Below are 24,887 nucleotides of genomic sequence, written 5' to 3'. Positions count from 1 at the left end.
TTCTAGAAACATTGATGAATTATTTGGTAAGATGAACCTGTTATTGCCAGAAAAACCTAAAAATATGATATGAAAAAGGATGATGCAATAACACAAAATAAGAGGCATGTGCCTCATTGTAATGCTTTGTAGTGGTTTAAATTATCATAATATCAAACAATATTTTAGTTGCCCTCTTTCAGCTTTAATTTCTTTCCAAAATCACAGCATATTAGGACTATCTTTAGCATGTACATACACATATATTTAAGAACTACACAATATCTTTGATGATCAATTTGAAAAAAAAAAACTCTGGAAGCACAAATGAAACTGGGCACACAGTTCAGGTTTCCAAGAAATAAATAATGCAAATTGGAAAACAGGTTCAAACACCTAAACAAATTGTGAATGTGATAATGTTTTAAGAAATGCATGACTTTGTACTTGTGTAGGCAGAAGTACTTCAGCAAAGATTTAAAAATGATTGTCATTCCATACATTGCATGATTTGACACAAATGGTTAAATATCAAAATTATAAGCCTTTAGCCATGAATTTCTAGGCACACTCATAATGCTGGCATTTACAGTTTGCTTACCTCAGAGCTACAAAGCAGCCTTTATTTAACTGCTGTTTTATGCATTAAGTCAGAAAAATAAGCAGCTTCTGCTTAAACTTACTTTTCTAAAGCAATTCAGATACAGAGAAGTGAGAAAAATGTTCTGCCAAACATGGATTCAGAAATTTCCAAATAATGAGTTCAAAACTCCAGTCATAAAACATAAATAAATGTGATTGTTAAGTTCTTGTTTCTATGTCTAGCATTTAATTATTTAAGTGTCAGTTCAGGTCACTGAGGATAAATCCAACAACTTACACCCCTACCTCCAATGATATACTGCAAAGACTCAGTCAGGAGTAAAATTAAAAATAAAACTTTTATTAAAAACAAAACAAAATGCAAACAAATAGTAGTTGAGTGCTTTACTCCCCTCGCAGGACTTTTCCAAAACTGCTTGAAAAAATAGCATGCAGAATTAAATTCCCTGTCTCATCCAATCATTTTCGAACATCACATAAATTAACCAATCATAAAGCAGCAGGAAATGCAAAGTTAAGTAACCTCTTCCACCCAATCACTTTCAGACTTTGCAAAAATAAACCAATCATAAAACAGCAGGAAATGTGAAGTTAAATAACTTATTCTACCCAATGACATTTGGACTTTACAAAAATAAGCCAATCATAAAAAACAAGAAATGCACAGGCATCTACCTTTAACTGCAACATAAATTCCTGCTGGTTTAAGTATTCTTTTCATGGCCCTGATTGTTCTGAAACCTCTATCTTTTCTAAAATGAAAAATATGAACTTATTAAAGTTTTTGCAAAGACTAGGCTAGATGCCTACACTTATCCTGGCATTAATGATTATAGTTCTATTGTTCTGATTTTAAAAAAATAGACAATTCATTTAACAAACTTATCTATTTGCTTATTTATTTGTGATGTTAAGTTTTAATATATGTATGCAACTTATGTTTGAAAATGATTGGGTGGAACAGGGAATTTAATTCTGCATGCTGTTTTTTCAAGCAGTTTTGAAAGGGTATTGCTAGGACAAAAGCATTCAACTGCTATTTGTTTGCATTTTATTTTTAATAGCAGTTTTAAGTTTAATTTTACTCCTGGACTGAGTATTGTGGTATACCATAGCAGGTAGAAGTGTTTGCTTTTGGATTCATCACATTACTACAACTCTTTGTGTTCTCTTGTTGGTTTCACTGAGGACAAAGCTTCTGTGTCTTCAGTAATCAATTTTACAGTAAAATATAACTCAGCTACTGACATCAAACAGGATTTTTGTTATAACACAAAACACAAAAGTTACAATGTTGAAATTTTGGTGGTAACAGTGTGGTTCTATCTGAGAATATGAAACAGACTTCTTTGGGCAGCAGAAATAAGGTGGCAGGGCAATGCACTAACATTTTATGTGGGGGAATTGAGGATTGTTGAAGTTGCATCAATGATCAGACATTGGTGGGTTCTTTTCTCACTGCAGAAAGTTTGATAAACAGGGGATCAACTTTTTCTTCACATCAAGAAAGCAGGCTGTCAGAACCAAATTATACCATCGTACTCCATACTTAGCAAGAAAGCTTAACTATGTAGTGTAAAGCCCTTCTTTCACAGGTCACACAAATAAATAACCAGCTACAGCTAAACCCATCATCCAAGGGACAACATGAGCCTCTTTTGGTATCAGCTGAACAGAAAAGGGATCATTTTCTACACCCCTCACCCATAAACAAGAGAACTACACATCATAAGGAGAAGAAATGCAGTCCTCTCCTAGAACCAAGTACCACCTACCTACGATGTTCTGTCTCCAACATGCTTGTCGGTAGGGAGGATGTGTCTGTTACCTCTCTAAAAGCAAGTAAAGGGCTTGGCCTTTACCTTTCACCTGCTGATACTATCCTTGCTACTGACCTCCACTTCCTAACCAGATCCTACTCCCGTTTGCATCTGATTGTCACTTACTCCTGTCCATTTTCATGTTCCAGACACTTTAATTTGGCTTATCTTGGCTACCCATTTTTCAACTCCAAAGCAGGAGAGGAGAGTTAAGAAGGCAAAGTAGTTTGTTGTTCAACCCCCTTAGCCACTAACACCACTTCTCATATAATTACATCATTAGACCTATCTGCATTTTCTACCTTCGTTTGCATTACAGTATTTCTACTTTATTGTTTAGTTATTAGCATGCATTTTCAATTTCACATTCAGTTCTTAATACGTAAGTAGACCATTTTATTTTATATTCTTGAACATTCTTTTAGTTTTTATTTCCAAATATTTTTCCAAATATTTATTATATTGTTAAATAGTCCTTACAGCTAATTAAACACTTTGTTTACAACAAGCCATGGAGCATGAAGCCCTACCCCAGCTGTCCACTGGCAGCCTCAAAATCTGACCAGTTTGGAAATTTGTCTGTTTAGCCCTAACAGTGTTAACTTGGGTACATTCAATCACTACAGTCACTTTAAGAGTAGTTCTGCTTCAACCCTACTCCATCATTTATCCAAGAGGCTTGTTCACTGGATAGGAGGTATTTTTTTCTAAAATGTCTCTCTTAAGGGATATACTTTCAAATCTCCACTTGTGGTAGGTGGTACCCCTCCTACAAAATGTACCTTACCATTCACAACATTCAAGTGTAGGCCATCATTGCCAAATCATACCTCCTACTTAAAGCATCTTAACTATCTCATGGAAAGGCTTTCTTTCATAGGGCAGACCAACAGTCACCCAAAGCTAAATCTGTCATCCCATAGGCCTAAAAGAGTCACTTCTGGCATCAGGTAGTCAGAGGAAGGATCAGCCTGTGCACTTCAGGCCTGCACACTATCCAAGGACAGAAGGAAAGGTAACAAAGCCCTCCTCCATAACCTACATACCTAAGAATTTACATCTACCAGGATGCATTCCAACAAACTGTGGCCTTTTCCCCCTTGTGGCCTATCTCCCTTTAGTCTAATTCCTTTTGCCCCCTAACACCATTGTACCTAGTATTCCTACATTATCTCCTCTTCCCCTCCCTTACCAATTTTTTCTCTGTCTTTTTTGGGAGGTAACACACACCTCCAGGCCTTCTAAAAGAAGTCAGACTTGCAGGTTGAAAAGGTCTAACCCCATATTGGACAAGTGAACTGTGTCACCCCTATACTTCTGTGTCACTATTTTTGAACTCAGGGTGTGACAAAGTTATAAAGTATGTTGAATTCTTAGAGCTGTTCATTCTTGTATTCAAACATTAGCTTGCTATTGCTATCTCTTCTGGACTTTCAGCCTGTTTCCAGGCTAGCCTGCCAAAGGTCACATACAACATTACAGGTACAGCAGATAACTGCTGGTTAATAACAGAAATATCTTTCAGTATTCTGTGATACCATTCTCCTTTCCCCCTGGTGACCCAAATCATCCACAAAGTACATCTGGTGTTCCAAACAAATCTGTCCTTGTCTGGATAACTCAAGCTACAGTAAAAGACATGACATATCCCATTAGCTGCTGTACAGACCTAGCTGTTTCCTTCCTCAGTGGTCACATACTCGTCTTTTGGCTTAGTAATAAATTAAATGGCTATTCAAAAATACTTTCTTGGGACCTGCACGAAAAGAGAGAAATTAGAACAAGAATCCCCTAACTGTCTTCTTCCTACCTGGTTTTCCAGTTACTGTCTGTAGCTTAGGACTATTCTAGTTTTTTCCACTCTCTTATAGGTTCATAGGTTCATAGGTTCATACTAGGCTATCTGCCCTAGGGCATTTACAAGCCTAGCCAGAGTGTGTTTGGCTTTCGCCACCCATTTTAAATGAATTTTGCTATGCCCTTTTTCGAGGGTAGTATACTGTGCCTCTGTCTAACAGTGACACAGAAGTGCTACCCGCAGTAAATCTACGATCTCCCATCCACTCATCAAGATTCCCCTTGAAGAGAGTCAATGAGGCACTCTGCCTAACCTGGACTGGGATTTTATTCCAGAGTGAAGGGAGCCTCTGGGTTATGAATCTGTCCCTCCAGCATGTCCTATTTATTTCAGTGCTGAGGTTCAAGTCTCTTGAGCATGTAGCTTGATGGGATTTGGATTTTCTGAGGTGCAGCATGTCCATTAATTCCGGGTTGGACATGGCTTTATATGTCAGGCACAGATCGCCTCTGAGCAGGCGGTATGCCACTGAGTAGAGCTGGAGTTTCTTTAACCGGGCAGCATATTTATTTATTTATTTATTTCAGTCTGATGACCGGGGAGGTCCACTGGGCTCAGGAGCCCATTTTCAATGGAGGCCCGGGGAGAAAAGCTCCACATTACATAATAATATAAAAGATAAAAGAAAAGAAAATACAAAAGATAAAATTAAATTTGGTTCAAAGATATAGATACATGAAGATGCAACAGTCAGCCTAAGTGATAAGAATACTGGTAGACTGTGAAACAGAGACATTAAGAGGTATAGTATTTACATAAACATATGAGTTGTGTATTGACATATTGACATATGAGTCATATATTGACATATGAGTCACATATTGACTTGGTTGGTTACAAATGTTACATAGAGTCTGAGTCTTGTTATGGCAGAGTGGTAGAACAAGTATAAATGTTAGGGAGGGGAATAAAGGGAGAGCAAACTATTTACAATACATACATATATACACATGACAACAGTAGACAGAAAGTAAATCCAGGAACAAAGTTGATGGTAGTAGGAAATAGTATAGAAATACAGTTAGTGTGTGTGGAGTAAAGGTCTAGGTGGGAAAAGTGCAGTTGCACTTCCACCTAGAAAACAAGCAGGAATGGAGTAGAGTTTTGAAGTTGTCAGAATTTTCTGTCATTCGTAAAGAAGGAGAGAGAGTTCCACTTTTTGGCTAAGGAAAAAGATAGGAGGTACTGCCCGGCAGGTCGCTTTGGTTTGTGGACAGTGAGTAGGTTTAGGTGAGCAGATCTAAGTGGCCTGTTAGGGGTGTATGGTTGTAGGATGTTGGATAGCGCAGGACATTTAGAGGGGTTAAATAATAGCCTGTGGGCAGTGGTAAGCTGTTGTTAGTCTAGAAGGTTGGGAAGTTCTAGCCAGTTTAGTGAGCAGAGTGCAGATTAATGGTGGGAGAAGTGTTTGGCTTTGATGGCGAATTTTGAAATTTTATTATAACAACTTTCCATTTTTGAGGAGATGGAGGCAGATAAGTTGGTTAATAGAGGGGCACCATATAATAGTGATGGAAGAAGATAGGTAGTGGCGAGGGTTTGAGTAGAAGAAGGAGAGAGATAGTGGATGTTTCTATATAACAGGCCTAATTTTTGATGTGTTTTCTTGATGTTGAGATGAATATGTGTGTCAAATTTTAGGTTTTCATCTATGGTGACCCCAAGGAGTTTGGCATAGGGAACAATTTCTATGGTTGAGTTATTGTGGCTTCTAATTTGGAAGGACTGTTTGTCAAGAGGGAAGGATTTTGAGGGGGGGAAGAGTAGTATTTTGGATTTGTTAGCATTTAGAGCTAGGTGGTTTTGGAGCATCCAGTTCTCAGTGGTGGAGAAGGCAGTTTGGGTGTGTGCTAGAAGTTCAGGGAGGTTGGTGGCACAGCAGATTAAAGTGGAGTCATCGGCGTATTGTACGATTTTGGTGTTTGGGATGGCAGAGTGGAAGTCGTTGATAAAGATGTTGAAAAGCAAGGGGCCAAGAATGGAACCTTGGGGAACTCCAGTTGGGGTAGGAAGGAAGTTAGAGGTGCCTTTCCTCCATTTTACAGCTTGAGATCTATTGGAAAGGTAACTTGAGAACCAGGATAGTGTATTGTGTGAGAGGTTGAGGTTAGCTAGGTGGCTAAGGAGATGAGAATGGGAGACAGTGTTGAAAGCTTTAGAGAGATCTAGTAGGACTGTTGATACTATTTTACCAGTGTCACGGGCACGACTGACTATATCTAGGAATGAAAGTAGAGCAGTTATAGTGCTATGGCTAGGACGGAAACCATGTTGGGTGTGAGAGAGGAGGTGGTTTTCATTAAGGAAAAGCATTAGCTGAATGTGAACACATTTTTCCAGTATTTTAAAAATTGGGGAGAGGATGGCTATGGGGCGAAAGTTTGAGGTATTGTTATTTATACCTCCTTTATGGAGAGGGTGTATAAAGGCAGCATGCCATAGCTTGGGGACGTATGATTCCTGTATGGATCTGTTGATTAGGATGCTAATGGGGAGGGCGATTCCATCTGCGGCAATTTGTAAGAATTTAGATGGAATATTATCTGGGGTATTAGAGCAAGGTTTAAGTTTGCTGAAAAGTTTTTTTATATATGAGGTAGAGACTGGATTGAGTTGAAAAGTGGGGGGAGGATTGGGTTTGAAGATTGGGGTAGAGTGACTGAACTGTGAGGATGGGTTATTAGGGAAGGACTTATTTAGTTCAGCTATAGAATTAATAAAGGAGGAGTTGAAAAGAGTGGCAATTTCTGGGTCGGACTTGGTAGTGTCAGGGCAGGGATTATTTTTGGTGCCTGGGTTGAGAAGTGAATTAATGGACTTCCAGAATTTTTGGTGGTTTTTAGAGTGGTTGGCTTGGAGAGTCATAAAACAGGATTTTTTGTCTTTGGATATATGTCTTTTAGTAAGGTTGCAGAGTTGCTTATATTGAATTAGGGTCTCTGGTTGTTTAGTGTGCTGAGATAATTTACAGCATTTATCTCTCTGTTGCATGAGTTTTTTGGTTTCCCTAGTTAACCATGATGCGGATTTGGATTTGATTCTTATAGTTCGAGGTGGTGCATGGGAATTAAGTACATTTAGGAAAGTAGAGTTAAAGGCTTCGACGGCGCTGTTGAGTGGTAAAGTCTTTAGATTGTTCCAGTTAGTTTGTTTAAGGGTATTAGAGAAGGTTAGAGGATTGAAGTTTGTTAGGTTGTGTGTATGTAGGTATTTTTGCTGGAGGGGAGGAGACTGGGTTGCTCTGTGGCATCTCTTTGAGCCCTTTGATCCTCTTGGTGAGGTACTTTTGGGGTCTTTAGAGTTGCTGCAGGTCTGGTAAGGTACATCCCAAAAGGGGCATTGTACTCAATTATGGGCCTGATGAGGGATGAGTAAAGAGGCATGATGACCTCCCCTGATCTAGATGTGAATCCCTTCATAATTAGGTGGGCTATATAAAATGTTTTTCTAACCACTTTGGCCACGTGGTTGTCGAATGAGAGATTGCTATCAACTTGGGTCCCCAGGTCCCTAATTACTTCTTCCGTACTTAATGGATTACCATCTATGTGGTAATTTGTGGGCACTTTTTTTTTGCCAAAGGGGATGACTATACACTTTTTGGCATTTAGCTTGAGGCCATGGCTCTGGCACCAGATGTCTGTTTCTATGAGGCCCTTTTGTAGGATGCTTGTGTCGGCTGGAGAGTCGATTATGGCGCCCAGTTTGCAGTCATCTGCGAACTTGGTCAGCCACCATCCTTCCGTGTTGGCCTGTACCTCCGAGAAATATATACTGAACAAGAGAGGTCCCAGGACTGAGCCTTGTGGGACGCCACTTGTAAATGGTTTGGAGTCTGACATGGCTCCAGCAATTCTAACCATGTGGGTTCTGTCCTTGAGCCAGTTTACAACCCATCTAGTGACATAGGGGTTTATATTTAAGCTGGTGAGCTTATCTATAATGCCCGAGTGGGGTATTGTATCAAAGGCTTTTGCGAGGTCCAGGTAGGCTGTGTGGACCACCTTCCCCTCGTCAATGGCCTTGTGACTGTTTCAAAGAAATCGACCAGGTTTAAGAGGCAGGATCTGCCCTTAACAAAGACGAACTGGGTAGGATCCAGTGTCTGTAGGTCCCCAATATCTTTATTTATGAAGTCCATGATGATCCTTTCCATAGCTTTGCAGACCAAGCTAGTCAGGCTTATGGGGCGATAGTTTCCAGGATCCGATGAGGCACCACCTTTGTGGAGAGGGACCACTGTTGCTGTACGCCACTCTTTGGGTACATATCCTGTAGTAAGGCTGAGATTGAACAGTAGTTTTATGTTTGGGTTTAGCACTTCTTGCAGTTCATGTAAGACGCAGCCCAGGACACCGTCTGGTCTCATTGATGCTGTGTTTTTTGCTTTGGAGAGGGCGGCTCTTACCTGAGCATCTGAGATGTCAGGGGGGCAGCACTCTTGTTTTACTATAACCTATTATTGCCACTCAACATACCAAATATAGGTTAAAAATGTCTTCCATGTTTATTTATTCACTTTCTTTACAGCCTCATTGGGAACCCCTTCAGCCAGATCTGATGCACTCGCTGTCCTGAAATAATGATCAGCAAAGCCACTTGGCTTTATCCCAGTGATTTGGAAGCTGCCATTAGCACCCAATCAAACTGGTATGTTTCCAACTTCTACCAGCTTGTGTGACAAACACTGGTGTGAGGGCTACACATTTTTATTTTATGCATGCAGTGTAGGCATCCATTTAATTTGGCAAAGCACAGTCCATCCACCTTTTCAAATACAACCGCTGTCCCTTTCTAAAATGGACTGATCTGTTTTACATGCTTTTACCTAGATTATCATACTATATTCCCTACCATAGCATCATCCCAAGTAAGAGGTTGAATGCTTTTATCCAGATGATCACCCTGTATTCCCTACTACAGCATAATCCCATGTAAGAGGTTGATTGTCTCCTGCACCTTCATAACTAATTGCAATCTGATACAAAATATCCTGGAGTACAAGAAACCGGAATATAGTGGAACTATAACATAAATAGCCTATCCCTTGCAAATGTTCACATTAGCCTTGCAATAACTGAGGCAGCAGATCCTTGTCAACAGTGCCTCTGACCCCTCAGGTGCCTTTGTATATGTGCTCAGCCTTTTAATATTCTCAGTACTGGCCAATTGTTCATAAAGTCTTTAAGCCATTTGGCCTGAAAGGTAAAACTTAAGGCAATTAAATGCATTCAAACTGTATAAACAGCTTCCTCCCTTGTGCACCATGTATCTCACATACAATGGCAGCCTCCTTTTTCAGATAGTTATTACGCTACTAACAAATACATCAAAAGGTTTTCTATCCCCAGCTTATGACTCTCAGTTGTTGGGAGTTGGATTCACCCTTAACAACAAACTTATTTCTCTCATCTGATAACCCATACTTCCTGAGGCTACTGTCATCTGATCACCCATACTTCCTGAGGCTATTGGTTACTGCTCTGCACTTGGCACCAAACACCAAACTCTGTGGAGGTTAGGGAGACTGTCAGTCAACTAATTTTTCCATAGAAAATGGCAGGTTAAAATTAACAAACTTTATATATTCATTTTTTCAGCAGCTCCTGCACCCTGCTAGATTTGGATAACATTTCCATAAATGCATAGACCCCTGCTTCTTTGATCAAAACACAAATATTTGTTAGGTGGCTCCTGTCCTACATGACTATCTTCGCCAAGATGGACATCAGCTCTGAGGAAGGGATGCCCCTGGTGTACTCACCATCTACCACATCCCGGAGCTCATGAACCAATGCAAATTTACTCATGATTCCTGACCATGAAGAATCAGTGTAAGGGTTTAAATTAAAATTCTGCACTCAGCCTTTCTACCAAAAAGCTGCCTCACTGCAGGAATTTTACACAAATCTGAAGATTTTGCCATACTTGCTTTTTGAGTCATACCCAATGGTTCTTATGTTTGGCTCCTTTGGGCAAGTTTGCTAGTTATCCTCTAAAGGCTGTACCTGGCACAACAACCTTACATGAAATGTTAAGTGACCCCAAAACTGACATGACATCAACAACCCTGACCTCTTCCTACTGTCTCTCTCACTATACTGACTAGATGTTACAGCTCGATTTGTAGTAAGCTAAACGACTGTGCTACCACATCCATTTCTAAGCCTAAAAATGTTCTCTTTACTGGGCCTTCCAACTTAGTCATTGCCAAAGGTACCCTAATTTCCTGACTCAATTTCTGAAAGGCTGACACTCCCCGTCAGTTTTTTTTTCTCAGTCATTGCCAATGACCAGGAAGCCATCTAAATAATGTATCACTCATCTGCTTTGCCCTCTGGACTCCCAAATACAGAAGATGTCCATGCTGAACCTCTCAAAAGTTGCACATGCAACTCCACATACCATAGGCATTGTCATAAAACACTGGGGATTTAATGTTATATCCAACAAATGCCAATCTTTTACATGCACTGACAATAACAAGAAGGCTCTATGTATGTATAATTTGGCAAGTGTCTGACACAGCCATATCAGTTTAACTCTATCTTGCAGGCAACCATGTTGAACCTTACTATCTACTTTATTAGAGACATGGTTCAGTAAATCCCCATTTGGGTAATAGACAGGGTGAATACACCAGTCGTGAACCAGCTTCTTCTTGGGCACCAGCCCCAATGGAAAAACTTTGAAATTGCTAAGGAGGAGAACAAAAATGGCAGTCCTACCTACCAACCCAGACCTCAGTAAGCACCATGCCACATCTTTCTTCTCCTTGACTAATTAGGTTGCAACAAATTACTCATGAAGCCTGTCTGCCAGTGTGTACAATAAAGCCATTTACTAATCAAATGGCTTCTCCTGGCTCACAGTATAATCATAAGAAATGCCACATACCTCATACATATCTGGAGTACCATACCCTACCCTCCTCATCTAACTAATGTCATGCTGTGTTCTCCCTGCACCATGAAAGGTGCTCCTTCCCAGTCCTCTCTGCTCCACATATGTTGCCTTTTTATTTTTCTGTATCTCAGCAAGCAATTGTATTGGAACTTGTCTCTTTTGAAGCACATCAGTTCTAAACGCTGAGCTGCACAATCAAAACATATGTACAGAAAGCTACATAAATGTTGTATAACCTAAAGGTACTGAAAGGCCAGCATGACTTAGATAGCCACTTTTCTTCCTCATTGTCCACAAGGGTCTGCACCCAAGTCACTATTACAGACAACAATATATCATGACAACTCAGTTGCCAGTCTAGCTATTGTGTTCAGTCCATTTCCAGAATCATTTGTCATAGTTCAACCACAAAATAACTCTTTTGTCCAATGACTCACTGATAAGCTTGCAATAAGTCAGTATAGATAAGATTTACACAGGAGTCTTCTCAAATGTCAAAGGCTATTAACACTAAATTTGGAAAGTGTCAACATAATGCAGTTAAAGGTGAGGTTGAATCCTTTGTCCGTGGCTAATTCCTCTACATCTATTGTTCTACTTCAGACAATCAAAAATTGCCAAATAATCTTCCTTCCATACTTTTCTCTTTACAGCAAAACCTCTGTGCTGCACTCAGTAGTGACCCATGACTTTTGTCCAGCACTAGTGAGCTCCAAGGGCCTAAAGAGAATGCTATCTACTGCAGGTGTGCAGCTCACCTGCTAACCTGAGATATTACTGGGTAACTGACTCTGACAGCAGCTTAGCTTTTTCTTGCTCCTTACCCACAGTCATGGCTTCATCTTAAATCCTTCAATACCCCCCTCAAACTCTCAAAAACTACCAATGCACTCCTTCATGTAACCAACTAATTCTTGCAGCTGCTGTACATCAAAAACTAGAAACCATTCTTACTACTTGTTCCTGAAGTAAACTGCATGACTTCAACTGCCTTGTGTTCCATCACACCATCAAATGGCTCAGTATGCTTGATAGATGACAACCTGTCTTCTGTTTGCCTGTCCTTGTTCTCCTAATGGCAGATGGCTGCCACTTTCTCTTCCTTTTGCTCCCCTCATCTTCTGATGCAATCCTCTCTACCTTTTATTTTACTGCTATAAACAGTTGAGATGCACGCTGTGGATAGCCTTCCACTGGTCCTGCAATTCAGCCACTGAAGCCATGCCCTACTGAACAGACAGCTACTGAAACCATCTCAAATGTGTCATTATTTAGTGATTTTAAGCCTCAGTGATTTCTCAGAAAACCACCCATTTTATGAGGAACAGAGCAAGAATATGAATCAAAAATCAGAATATTCTGCAGAACTCTGGTCATTTGAGAGGTATGATATACTCTCTGATACCAAAATTATAATCTGACTAAAATTACCTAACCTTCAGTACTTTTACTTTTGAGCTACTAATGTTTCAGGTACCATGAACCCAACTCATCAATATTCCATTATGGGTACATGTAGTAAGTTTCCATACTGAAGTTTTAGGTTTCTCACTCAAAACTGTTTTCATCTTTGATAAAAATGAAAATATTTCACTTTGTTACCTTTTTAATAAAAACGTCTTTGATTTTCACTCTTTATTAAAGAAAAGAAAATGTACAAATTTAACAAGTTCCTTTAGAATTACTACTATTACAGATTCATATTAGGCTAATTGCCCTTATGGCCATTTTAAGCATAGATAATTACCCCATGTCAGAATCAAACACCCTTGTGTTTCCAAATTAAGCACCTTAACCATTACACCAATCTCCCACCCTTAATACTTTAAGACAAATCAACTGTTACAACAAATAAGAACCACACTGTACTAAATGATGTCCTGTACTAATTTATGTCTCCCTTTTCAGTTAAAACAAAATAACGGGCTATCTTCTAGCAGGGTTGTGCTCTCAAAGAGGAATGTAACAACTTTTGCTTATCCACTCTTGAATGAAAACTGGATTGGCACACTAAAGCTAACTCTACTTCTCAAATATAACATAAAGATAAATTTGAAATAATTAAATTTTGAATGAACTATTCACAGAAAAAAAAATCACTTCCCATAATACCTTACTCAAGTGCAGTAGCCCTAACCCTGCCATTGTCTCTAAAACCAGCCCTACACAACACCTTACCAAAAACCCTTTACTTAACAATACCACTACACAAGACAGACAAAGATACACACACACTTCACAGACATACCCGCACATGCACAGTACTAAATGTATTACATAACCTAGCCCTTACTTTAACCTTCAGCAAGAAATACTCACCAAACACTTAAAAACCTTCTCACAAGCACCAATTAACCTACTCCACACCTAGCCCTTATTGCCCTCATAACTGATAACCCCTCACTTACCTGCAAGCAAGCAAATCTCAAACAACACAAGTACAGTCAATGAGCTGATGTTCAACATCTCCTGACATTGAAAAATAGTTTATAAAGTGCCACCAGCATCATATTTTGCTGACAACATGAATATTTGACAAAGTAGACTGCACCCCCTATATATATATATATATATATATATATATATATATATATATAGCTTCTGGACAGTTTGTCAAATGACAAACTATGTTGACATATGTTTGGCTAACAGCATTCCGTTGCAATTATTAGGGGGTGTGAGGTTTATATGGAGGCAATCCCCCCTCAGAACACTTGTATTTGGTTTACCTTGCTCCACTGTAATCTTTGGAGCATGTACAGAACATGTCGGTGTTTGCTGTGTCAACATTTTAATGTCTATGTGTAGTAGTTCTTCGATAAGCTGCCCTACACCTACATAGATATAAATATATAGATTTAAATATATATATATATATATATATGTGTGTGTGTGTGTGTGTGTGTGTGTGTGTGTGTGTACATACATATCTGAAAGGCCATGAAAAGAATTATCATGAACCTTATCAACAAGGACATAGGCTGCCTCCAAATGCTAGACCCAACCCATTTTGGCTTCATTAAGGGTAGATCATGCTTATTAAACACTGTGGACTTCTTTGAGAAAGTCACCAAAGCCATGGATGAAGGTAAGGCAGTGCACACTGCCTATCTCAACCTGCCAAGGCTTTTGACACAATTCCACACTCTGGCATAATTGAGAAACTCTCTCAGATAGGGATTAACCCTTATGTTACTAGATGGGTAGTCAGTTGGCTTGCTGGAAGAACACACTCTGCCAAAATTGGTGACTCCACCTCCAGCAGGAGATCCATATTCAATGGAGTACCACAGAGGCCTGTGCCAGGCCTCTTACTATTTGACATCTATTTCTGGGAAGTCCAGGGCAAAGTAGACAGCCTTTGGTTCATCAAGTTCACTGATGAATGCAAACTAGGAGCAATTATTGAGTCCCCAATGATGACAGCATATTACAAGAAGGGCTAACACAAACGAATGTGTGGTGCCAAAGCCATGGTCTAAAACTAAATGCAAAAAATGCATTATTATTCCCTTTAGCAAAACTGACAGCACCTCCCTGAGTTCTAACCTGGTGGTGGGAGACTTGGGAACACAAGTTGATAGCAATCTGAACTTTGACCACCAAGTGTCCACAGTGGTAAGAAAAGCCTTCTATGTAGCACACATCATAAGCAAGGACATAGCGTCCAGATCAAGAGATGTTGTAACTCCACTGTACTTGACCCTCATCAAACCACTAATAGAGTATAACACGCCCTTTTGCGTGTACCTCACCAAACACCCGCAGCAACTGCAGAGACCTCAGAGGTTTCTCACTAAGAAAATACAGGGACTCCAGACCATGACTTAAATGGACAGGCTGAAAGCCTTGTCACTTTACTCTGTATCTTATATGCTGCTGAGAGGTGCCTTGTGCATGGCCTATAGGGCACTCTCCAACCCTGCCCTAATGGAAATCCTGCATATCCGCAAGTGAAATGGCATAAGAGTCACTCGCTCTAGGGATTTCAACCTAACTTGCGACATTAACAGAACATGCTGGAGAGACAAATATGTCTCCAAGAGACTGTTGCTTCTCTGGAATAGACTTTCTATTCACGTAAAACAGATCTCCTCACTGACTCTATTCAAACACAACCTAGATAATTAGATGGGAAGCTGCAAATTTGCCCCTGGGGTGGCACCCATGTCCCTCATGGACAGGGGTAGCCAGTTTTGATCATAGACCCACTCTGTGCATAAATTTATTCTGTGAACTACCCAAAAAGAACAAATGGGGATATGTGGGGATTAACATGGCCAGACTTGTAAAGGCTCTAGCGTTACCATATGAACCTATATATATGTGTGTGTGTATATATATATATATATATATATATATATATATATATATATATATATATATATACTTCATTTTGTTGAAAACTCATTTCACTGAAAGTCAGTTTCCTGCTACCAATTCAATGAAAGCTCACTTGACTGAAAACTCATTTCACTAAAACTCATTTCATTGAAAGTTATATATGGCCTTTTCCCCACTGTAGTGCAATCCTGGAGTTGGTATATAAAGTAAGGGGGGGGTGTGGTGGGTTGTGCCCACCACATATTGTAAATGTTTTAAAGTATACAGAGTGATACTTACAAGTGCAATGAATAACTCCTTCCAGAAGACAATATATAACCAAACTATGTGGGAGGCTTCAGCCCCCACACACCCCAATGTGGGTGGCTGTGCACCCACCTTACCATATATACTAACTCCTGGATCGCACTACAGTGGGGAAAAGGCCATAAATAACTTTCAATAAAATGAGTTTCAATGAAATGAGTTTTCAGTGAAGTGAGCTTTCAGTGAATTGGTCCCAGTCATTTGAGTTTTTAATGAAATGAAGTAGACCCATATATATATATATATATATATATATATATATATATATATATATATATACATATCACACACACACATATATACTGATAAACATTTAGACAACTAATCCCTTTATATGTTTTATTAAATAAAACTAGCTTCCACGGAGCACAGGCTTATTTCTATAAAAAAACAAAATCAAATAAAAAGAAACAAGGCCTCACCAATTTCAGGTAATCCAGTTTGAGAAGTTCACCCAACTATAAAGGTCCTGCTGCTGGTCGACTAGTAAAGGGTCTATTATTTCACAGAAAGCAAATGAAGGCAGAGTTTTGTCTTCCTCTTTTTCCAATTTATATTTCTCCAGTTACTAATCTCCTCTTTTTGGCTAGATCTCACTCCTTCAGGTGTATGACTGACACTTTCCACTTCAAGCTGTGGCCCCTTTACTTGAGTTTGTCCTCTTTATCCATTTCTCATCTCCAGTGTCACAGAGTGGAGTCAAGACAAAGCAATCTGTTCCCAAAGTTCCTGTGGTAGCAAATCTAAATAACAAAGTACTTAACTATCTATGTATATAAATGTAGTCAATCAGAAATGTAAAACAGCTGGCACCAACACTGATGCCAATATAGTTTAGTGGGTATGCGAGTTGCCTTATGAGGGCATTGCATGTTCCTCCTTGAGTATGTCAGTTTCCTCCAGATAATCTGATTCCCTGCCAGGTCCAAAAGAAATGCTGTTTAAGGTGACTGCCTACTTGAAACTTTCCATGTATAAATCCTTTTTGCTTGACCATATGGGTAACATTATGTGATGTCTCCAAGACATAAATGCTTTTAAAGGGAGCTTAGTTATTCACATACCCCCTACTACAATAAACATATTAACTCTGAGATCTCTAGTCCTTAGAGATAACAGAATACTTCTTCTAACGGAGGCTCAGCAGTCTTGCAATCTTTAGAGAGGTAAGCTGCAGTAAGGTTTTTCCACTGTACGGGATCTTGACTCATTTACACTTGTAGACATACAAATCAGTATTTTATTACATGAAGCTTATGGGGGGGTTCTATATTACAAAGGCTCTCTCTTTCCCGTTCATGCACCATATGGTACATCGTGTGATGAGCACCTTTCAGTGCTCGTTGTTTCTGTAGTAGTTACGAGTTTTACAGGCTCACGTTGCTAGCCCAAGGCCCAACCCTCCTTGAAGGGTGCATATTACACAGGCACCTGGAGCATTATGAGGTTTGTGCTGCAAACCATTTTCTCCATTGGTCTCATATGGGAAACGGTCAGTCTGTAGCTCGGGGTGGCAGTGCTGATTTAATATTTTTTTGTGAGGTGGACTCTATTGTTTCATTGTGACGGGCAGATTTTTCATATGAGCTGCTGACCCATAGCCAAGTAATGTTTTATTGCAAAGAAAAAAAAAGGAAAACAAGAAGAGATAGCATTTTGTCTAGATGTGTAGGTAGGTTCATTCTTGGTCTGTTAGGTCATCATCTTGGTTTAAAAACAATTATGATGCTCAGATGAAGTGTATTTATGTGTTAAAGTTATTTCTACTGTTAAGTAAGAAAGTTCTGGGTGAAGCTGCAGTAATAAGTTAGTTGTAAGTGGTGGTGGGGGTCTGGTTAGCTTTGCCTATGCTTGAGTGTTTGAGTTGAGTTTAACTGGTTAGCTGTAACTAAAGAATGCGGAAAATGGCATTACTTTAGGGTTTCTGGCAGAATCGGCAATAGATCTTCAATTAATAGAAATGTTCGAGATTGGGAATGCTTTCTTATCATCCTATATGGTACTTAGACATTAGTTATTGAAGTGGGCAGGAATTTATGCCACTAAATCCATCATTGGTGGACTCACACTTGGATCATTTGTCTTCCCAACCCAAACCATGTGGTAAACAATTATCTGTTGCCTTTTGGAAAGTATTATCATGCTATAATTTTGATTAGTTTTATTTTAGGTGAATATTTACACAATCACATTGTAGAATTTTGCCAGTATATGTTTAGGGTATTAATTGTATTAATCGTAATATTTTATTATTTAGTTATAGTGAGTTAGAAATAGTCACGTAGCTGACATTTTGAAAGGTTTAATTATACTGCATTTCTTCGATTTTCAATGATTTATGTTTAATTTAAAACAAAGAAAGAAAAATGAAAGAAATAAGAATATCATGCTTCTGAACTGTCCCTGCTTTTCAGGAATATCACTGACGTTGGTTTAAAATTTTAATCTGTCCCTCCTAATCCCTAAAAAACAGACCACCACTTTTTTTCCCAAATCCCTCTCCCGTGAAAAAACAAAATTTAAAGTCCTCTCATTGGAATGCTAATGCAGGATAGAGAAAAAGAAAGGAAAGAATAGCAGAATTATAAAACACCTCAATACCGTGAAAACTTCAGAATTCTTCACAATCATACTAAAAAGCAAATTAATTAAGACAAAAAAACTATACTATAATCGCTTTCGGAATAATGGTAAACACAACCCTAAACATTTCTGGACAGCCCTTAAAGAAATCTTGCATCCTGGCCATAAATTCAACCCCAACCTCTCTCCCAATAACTCATCACTCAAAATCAAAATACAATTCAGCTTTTTGTAGAGAGTATAGCATCTCTAACTAAGGATTCCTGAACATCTAATGCTAATCCTGCCCAGCAGCCACGTATCACCACATCCACTCTACCTGTGCCCACATCCTATATAAAACTACTCTTAAACAAACTCAAACTATTCCCTACTTCAACTGATGACCTTCAAAGTGAGTACCTTAAAATATCAGCTGATAGTTTTGCTTACCCTGTCTCACTACTTATAAATAGGCCAATCTAGGAATACCAGAGTCTCTCTATCCGGAAAAGTCATAAATTATACATCTACACAAAGGAGGAAATTCAACAGACATTACTAACTTTAGACCTACAGTAATCTTATCCCCCTCTCAAAAATGCTTGAAAAATGTATTCAGAAACAATTGCTAAACTATCTCCTGCAGGAAGAACTTCTATTGCCCATGCAACATGGCTTCCATTTTTCCCATAGTGCTAACACTGCACTTCTAACCTATATAGATACTGTCAATAAAGCTAGAGATAATGGCAAAATGGTCTCCTTATTTCAAGACTTGTCTAAAGCCTTTGACACAGTTTGTCATCACAAACTTATATTTCAAATGCATTCTTTAGCTCTCTCTTAGCCCACCCCTTTAGGGTTCAAAAGCTACATATCCAATAGGTATCAACCAGTAAAATGGCACTCCACCTTATATACCTACCAGTCATTACCAGATTACCACAAGGCTATATCCTTGGTCCTCTCCTATTTAACATTCTCAGCAACACCCTCCACACATCCACACATCAGTCCCCTAATACAGTATGCAGATGACACCATACTCATTTGTACATCTGACAATATGGCCTACCTCCAAAAACATTAGTCAAGAAGCTTTAACAGCAACTGAAACATGGCTTTGTAACTCACATCTCATGCTCAACCTTAAAATATAAAAAAACAACTATTTTTCCCCAAATCATTTTCCCATAAAGAAACATTTAAAGTCCTTTCTTGATAACACAACCATTGAAGTCAAGTCTCATAGCAAATTTTTAGGGAAGATAGTGGACGATAATCTTAAATTTGACCAGCATAGAAAATTGCATAAGAAAAATGTAAAAACTAGGGATGCTTTACAGAGCCAAAACTTTCTCACAGACACAACTAAAGCTACACTTGCCACTACCCATCTCCTTTCCACACTTCATTATGGTACTTTAATTTGTAGCAAACACTCCTTTCAGAACCTACCAGTGTATAGCACTAAAAAGCCCAAACTGGTTAGAACTACTCCTCAACTAACATATACATAGCTTCTTGCCACCTATAAAATTGTTCAGAATCCACCTGCTTGTCCAGTCCTTCATAACATTTTGCACAACTATGTTCCCAGTTGGTCATTACAATCCAGTGACCAAAAACTCTTGTCTATCCAGAAACCTAGCAAATCTGCTGGCCATTGTCTGTACTTGTGTGATGTTGCTAAGACCTGGAACTCATTACCTGTATCCATCAGGTCAACACCCTTCCATCCTTCAAAACCATTCTGAAAGACTTCCTAGCCAAAAGCTGGGTCTGTTCCTGCTCAATATCAGGATAATTATAGCCCTAAATGTGAACAAAGACCTGTTCATACCTTACATCACCTTACTTCTATCAATTTCTCTTCCCTGGTTTTCTCTGTAAGTATACCATAAGCCTGCTGTTCTCTCATTTTGTATTACAATTCCTGTTTGTTCTATACTAACTCATCTTTAATTTCTCTATAAACCGACTAAAATTTTTCTAAACTTTAAATCACTGTCATATAACTTGTATCTATTCTTAACCAATGTTTTCATATTGTCTAATTTATTACAATTATTTAAACTGTGTTTGTTTTTTTGTAAAGACTGTAAAAATATTGTTCTTAAAATGTTTAGTAATACTTTGGAGCTTTTCTCTCCAAGCCTCCTACCCAGTCAGACATTACCACTAATCAAACATCAATCGATCAATAAATAAATAAATAAATAATAAACAATCCCCTAACTAGCTTATTTTGGGAGAAAAGGTAGTGGATTACACTTAATAGATAATGATAAAATTAGAGTTATACACTGCTTTTACTTAATGCATGTTAACCCACGTTCTCTTATTCTGTCAACTTTGAGTCAATAGTAACTTCTGTGCAGTTAGCACTATATATTTCACAAGCAGGCTCATTCTTTGGAAGATGGTTAGGTCAACTGGCAGAGAGTTAATGTTTGATGCTGGAGGAATCATTTTAAATTAGAACATTAGTTTACATTATGTATATTTTGTACACAATTGGTGTAGGGGTATGAGGTTTCAATAAATAAAGAACATATTTAAGTAACCATTTGAACTTGAATAACTTTTCAGCTCTACATAGTTTAATCTGCCAGCCAAGTATAATCCATCAAAGCTGTCAATTATAATAGGTTTCCAAAAACATAAGGAAGTTTCTGAGACATATCTATGGCTTATGGGTTTTTCAGAAGAAGAGGTCATCTGGCCATTTTAAATTTGGAACATGGCCTTGCATATGGGAATAAAATGGTAATTAGGGTGATAGCCTATTATCAGCTTACTAATATCATCAAGTAAGAAGCTCATAAGGCAGTTAAGTGTGTTTCTGCATGCTTAGAAAGCTGAGGGATTTAGCTTTCCAGTACTACTAATTACTACAGTTAGAAAAAAGAAAGAAAACGAACATATTTCCTAACACTCAAATGCATGATAGTCACCCTTCTAGGCTCACATGAAGCTATAAACACAAGGAATTCAAGGTATAACTCATGCTGGCTTGGTTGAATGGTAAAGTCTTGAATTTGGATGCACTTGGTCCTGGATTTGATTTTTACTGGATTTTCTCATCCCAGATCTGTGTACTAATGTTGTCACATACATTGAAAATGTTTTGTTTTGCATCATGGACCAGTGTTAAGTAAGTAAGGTCACTTCTAGGTGGTTGGGTAATATTGTTCAAATTTTTATCCTGCTCTCAATTATGAAACAATAATAATAATAATAATTTTGTATTTTCCTCCTTAGGAGAATGTTGTTTTGTTGGAATGATGGAAATACAGCTAAAGATTTTTGATCAAGATGATGTATTGTACAAATATTTGCCATTTGCAAATATCAAAAATCCTTATAGTCACCTAAATCTTCATTGAATAGAGGCTATCAGCAGATATGTGATGCAACAAGTGAAGAAGGGGATTCCTTCAAAAAAGAGTGAGATGAAATGCTAGGAAAAGCCTATAACCATGGGTTGCTCGTGCTATTGGACTGCAGTACTGCAGCACCCCAACTGTAAAATGAAAAAAAAAAAAAACAGAATTGTAAAAAACTTGTTGCAAGTCCTGGAACTGGACATTCATGCTCAGTGAGTTCCTATCCAGACTGTCATCTAACCAGTTGGGATTACAAAGAGAAGATATCAGTGTACAGATGCCCAGAAGTCTATGCGGTTACAAACCATATAGACTGGAAGGAGAACAGACTGCAACATCTGCAGTCATGTACATGGATAGATGGCAACTGTTTGGCTCCCAGCTCAGGAATTTGAATTTGGCACACCCAGACTGATTTCCTCACTGCTGTTGTAATTTAGAAGATGCTGCAAAGGAACCAGAGTAATGGTGTGATTTTCTTACTGACCGGCTTGGGAATTCTTACTTGGTGCACTCTTGGGACTTAGACTGATATTTTATCACTGCTGCTGTAATTCAGAAGCAAAGGAACTGGTGTAATTCAGAAGCTGCTGCAAGGGAATATACACAGGTAATTGCTGCTGCACAGGTAGTTCAAAGAGGTGTGTTAGGCAAGGGAATATATACAGGTAATTGCTGATTTTCTCACTGCTGCTGGACTGACAAGGGTGTGTGTGTGTGTGTGTGTGTGTGTGTGTGTGTGTGTGTGTGTGTGTGTGTGTGTGTGTGTGTGTGTGTGTGTGTGTGTGTGTGTGTGTGTGTGTGTAATGCCCCAGTTAACTATTCCTGGTGGCTAGAGTTACTCAGACTCAAACCCTGTACCTTGGGTACAGGTAGCAAGAGCCTGAATTTCCGACCCACCACCACTTGTGAAAACTGTTCAGATTTTTGCCTCATATTTTTGTTCTGAATTTGTTCTGTTCTGTTCCTCATAAAATCTGTGGTTTTCTGGATTTTTGTAATAAATAATGCATTTGAATTTCAGACTTCATATTCTTCAGAAAGTACATGGTAACACTACGCAAAACCTTTTATTCTAGCAATTTTCTAAATTTATAAGATCAATATTTGAAAATTGTCCCTATTTTTGGGGCTTTATTCCCCCATTATTGGCTTTGTCCCATTTTTTTGCCTATGAGGTTGAGAGCTATGGTGAGAACTGAGAAATGAATTCACTAAATGTGTTTGGGGGCTGTATTCCCCCATTATTGGCTTTGTCCAGGTATTTTGTGCTAAGAGGTTGAGAGCTATGGTGAGAACTGAATTCACTAAATGATAGCCATTTAAGTTTCAGTCTTTGTCTCTTTTAAGAAGCAGCTTATATGGCACAGTGGTATGTTACTCTGACCCTAGTGCATAGGGTCCTGGGTTCAAGACTTGGCAGTGAAATGTAGGGTGGTAACATAGTATTTTATTCAAACAACTTTACAAGATTATATATGCAATGTTTAAAATGTGTCTCTGGTTTTTGGGATTTTGCCCCCCCCCCCCAATAAAGTTTTGCTTTTCCCAGATTTCTTGCGCTGTAAAGTTGAGAGATACAGTTGAGTGTCAAGTGGATTTCACAATTAGCTGAGAGCTTCAGGGGAAGAGAAGTTTAGCGCTGATTGCGCTAAGTCTGCTTGCATTGTTAATAGCATAACAAGCTGAAAACTTGCTTTTGATGCAGAAGGCTGTGGGTTCTACTCCCACAGTATGTAGGTGCATTGCTGATACTGTACTGTTGTAGATAAGAACTGCTGTTGGTACTCAAAGACGCCTTCCGACAAGTGGAAAATCGCGAAGTTAAGTATCAAACAATACAGGAACACCACCATAAAATCATACATTCCTATGTGGCAAAACAAAAAAAAATTTAATTTTTTAATAAAATAAAAAATCGCAAGATAGACAAGCTTCTTCTCTTTCAGATTACATATACAAATGAAACTTTTTCTTTTTTATAAGAGAGAAGATTTTATGGCTTTAATTTTAATAATTAATCAATCAAGATCAGTGCCGTAAAATTAAAATTTAAAGTAACCAACCTTTAAAATTGCTCATGGTGAACTTAATATATGAAAAATATATATATGACATAGAGTCTAACATTCATAGAAAGCCTATATACCTGTTAATACAGATCGATAATAAACATTTCTCAAGTTTTTCAACAAAAAAGATTTTCATTCAATATGATATAGTCATTCCGCTTCAAAACAAATTAACAGTTGCATTGTTCTTAACGTATATTAGATGTTAACCAACAGGATTTCATACTGTAAAACGTGACAGTGCTCAAAGTATCTGGTTGCTAAAATGCATATAACATAACCAGGCGCTGTATGGGATTGTTTAAATATACACACAGCTGCATCAATATCCTAACTAAATTGGCTCAATAATATATAAGGAAAAAGTGTCCTGCCTCAGAAGTATAGCGCGAAACAAAACGCTAACAAAACTTTTATGCTTTATGATGCTTTGTGATCAACAATGAGATCTCATAAAATAACAACATAAAATTCTGTTAACATCATACCGGAAGATGATATATTATATATAGCATCTATATAGTAAATAGATATATAAATATATATTATTAATTTATAAATATAATATATATATATGATATTTATTAAAAAGTGTATACATTTTATGAAACAGGAAAAAGGAGTGAATCCATTTTAATGGAACCTGATATATACATTATAGCTAAAAAAATTTTTAAAAATTGGATATAAGAAGCAAGCTCTGAGGAGCCTCATGTCAAGGTTATTATAAACATGATCGTTTATATTTTGTAAATAAGTAATGCATACAGTTTCATCATAATATGTATGAAATAAATGAGATAATAATGAGAGAAAAAGAGAGAATGAATGAGGAAATAAAAAAATAAAAATGATGATAAAAAAATAAAAATGAATAGAATAGAACTGAGCCGCATCTCCAAGCTTAAATAATGCTCATAGCTTAAATATAAATAATATATAATGAACACTTAAAAAATGGGTGGCTATCTTAAATATCTACATAACAGCATGCAAAATTGATAAATATATCAAAAATGCAATGCAATAGAGACTCTCTAGGAAA

This window comes from Protopterus annectens, chromosome 3.part1 (assembly GCF_019279795.1).
Source record: "Protopterus annectens isolate FY-2018-M chromosome 3.part1, PAN1.0, whole genome shotgun sequence".
Classification (NCBI taxonomy): domain Eukaryota; kingdom Metazoa; phylum Chordata; order Ceratodontiformes; family Protopteridae; genus Protopterus; species Protopterus annectens.
This window is presented reverse-complemented; position numbering follows the sequence as displayed.